At 42.3% G+C, this 2,783-nt stretch overlaps 1 non-coding gene across 1 annotated transcript; it reads right to left on the bottom strand.

Annotated features, from left to right (window-relative positions):
* Positions 1 to 201: 201 nt before the first annotated feature.
* LOC132638981 (small nucleolar RNA R71) lies at positions 202 to 308 on the bottom strand. Its single transcript, XR_009582032.1, has one exon. It is a non-coding gene; the product is annotated as a small nucleolar RNA R71 (small nucleolar RNA).
* Between the last annotated feature and the right edge of the window lie 2,475 nt (positions 309 to 2,783).

Raw genomic sequence — 2,783 nt, 5'->3', positions numbered from 1 at the left:
TTGAAGAACTTCCTGCACGTATGTGCTCAACAATCTCAAGGTGTTGTTTCTGCTGATGCACTTCGGTTATGGGTCTTCAAATATTCCTTGGCTGGCCAAGCAAGGGAATGGTATGAAAAGCTTCCCAGCAATTCTATTCATACCTGGAGCGAGCTAGCCAATACATTTCTGAAGAAGTGGTTCCCACCGAGCAAAAAGGCTAAACTTTGAGATAAGATCTTTGAGTTCAAACAGCTCCCGGGGGAACAATTATATTCTGCATGGGAGCGGTTCAAGTACTATCTAGCTCAATCTCTAACTCACGGGTTTCCGGATGCTATTCTCACCGAGAAATTCTACAAGGGCTTAGATACAATGAATCAGATTGCTGTCAATACTGCCGCGGGAGGATGCTTCATGGACAAGTCATTTATCAACATCACCCGTTTGCTTGATAAACTCACCACCCACAATCAAGCTTGGCATTTAACTGATAGTGCGAGTCTCTCTTATGGTAGTCCATCACTAGCTACTATTGCAAAAGAAAACCACAAGAGAGATCATGCCTTTGCTCAATTGCAAACCACGGTGGATCTATTATCAAAGAAGTTGGCAGAAAAGGATGCACAAGGGGTAAATGTTGTTAAGGAGTTACCACCTCATCCACAGGGGATGTATCAAGTCCCTGAGAGGATGTACCAAGATGGGAAACAACATTATGAAGATGCTAATTATGTCAACAACTCCCAAGGGGGTTATCAAAGGCAAAATTATCAAGGTCCGGGCCATCACCCATGGCAAAAGCCTCAACACCAATTGCAAGGGAACAATTATAGCAGAAATGATGAGGAAAATCCAAATCAAGGGAATTACAATAACAACAATTATGGCAACAAGAGCTCTAACCCCTACATTCCACCAAGGGGGCAAACATCAAGTTCCCAACAGTGGAGAGACAATTCAGCTAGCAACATGCTGCTAATGATTCTGCGGAGCTAAAAAGTATGATGTAGAAAATGCTAATGAATTAGGACAGAACTGAAAGTACAATAAAGGGAATGTCTCAGGTTCAACTATCTCATTCAGCTGCCATTCAGAAGCTTGAATCGCAATTCAGAGACCTTTCCAGAGAAGTGCATACTCCTCAACGTGGACAACTACTAAGTGATACAGTTCTAAATCTGAAAGGTAGTGAGGTAAACTCTGTAGAGCATGTAGGTTCTATTAGCACCCGAAGTGGAAAAATACTTCAAGGTGCTGATAAAAAGGTGATTGATCTTGAGTCAATTATTGAAGAAGAGGCACAACCTGATGTATCTGATGTTATTGTGGAGGAAGAAACAGAGGAGGAAGTCCCCATTATAGGTAAAGAGGAGAAAAATCTTGATAATCTCAAGGCACAAGGAGAAAAACATAAAAAGGGGAAGGCAAAACTTTCTGGCGCTCTACGCCCTTTGACTCAAATGTTCAAATATTCACCGCCGTTTCCTCAAAGGCTAGTGAGGAAAACAGAAGATGACAAGTGTTGCAATTTATGATCAACTCAAGCAATTGACGATGAACATTCCTTTCATGGATGCTGTCCAAGAAATGTCTGGGTTTGCTAAGTATTTAAAGGATCTCTTAACAAAGAAGAAGAAGCCATTGAAACACAACACTGTGGGTATCACTCATCGCGTCAGTGCTATTTTTTCCAAGACCACAGTGCAAAAAAGGGAAGATCCTGGAGCATTCACCATTCCATGCACCATAGGGCAGCAGGATTTTTCCAAGGCGTTGTGTGATAACGGCGCTAGCATAAATCTTATGCCCTTTGAGATTTTTAAGAGATCAGGATTAGGGATACCAAGGCCCACTACCATGAGGTTGCAGATGGCTGACAGGTCGATAAAAAGGCCAGTTGGGGTCGTTAATGATGTGCTTGTTCAAATTGGGGAATTCCTACTGCCGGCATATTTCGTGATTCATGACTGTGCTGTTGATCAAGAAATTCCTATTATTCTGGGGAGACCTTTCCTCGCTACAGGGAGGGCTCTTATGGATTCAAAAAAGAATAAAATCAAGTTCCGGGTTAACGATGAGGAGGTGGCTTTTCACGCCAACAAGGGTATGAAATTTCATAGACTTTATCAATGTATTTCAGTCATTAATTCTTTTGATGTGGTGGATGAAACGGTAGAATTCAAGATGCAGGAAGAATGCTTGGGTGAAGCATTATCGGCCATCTTGGTCAATTTTGATGCAGAAGAAATGGAGGGATATATTGTGTTGGTGAATTCACTCGCTGGTCTGGGGTCTTACTCTTATGAGCCCAAGAAATTGTCTCTTGATTTAGAGAAGCGAACAACTCCTCCAGCAAAACCGTCAATTATTGAGCTACCGAAGTTGGAGCTCAAGCAACTTCCATCCCATCTTAGATATGAGTTTCTTGGGGCAAATGCCACTCTCCCAGTTATTGTGTCATCACTTCTGAATGAGGGCCAAACTCATAGACTCATCGCAGTTTTGAGGAAACATTTGAGAGCTTTGGGTTGGACTATTGCAGACATCCGGGGGATTCCCTTCGGAATTTGTGAGCACCTAATTCAGTTGGAAGAGGAAAGTTCACCAAGTGTTGAGCATCATAGAAGGTTGAATCCATCGATACAAGAGGTGGTAAAGAAAGATATTATTAAGTGGATAGATGCTGGGGTGGTTTACCTGATTGCTAACAGTCCATGGGTAAGTCCAGTCCAATGTGTGCCAAAGAAAGGGGGCATCACTGTTGTCCCTAATTCTAAAATGAGTTGATTCTTACAAGAACT

Source organism: Lycium barbarum, chromosome 4 (assembly GCF_019175385.1).
Source record: "Lycium barbarum isolate Lr01 chromosome 4, ASM1917538v2, whole genome shotgun sequence".
In the NCBI taxonomy this organism is placed as follows: domain Eukaryota; kingdom Viridiplantae; phylum Streptophyta; class Magnoliopsida; order Solanales; family Solanaceae; genus Lycium; species Lycium barbarum.
This window is presented reverse-complemented; position numbering and strand designations above follow the sequence as displayed.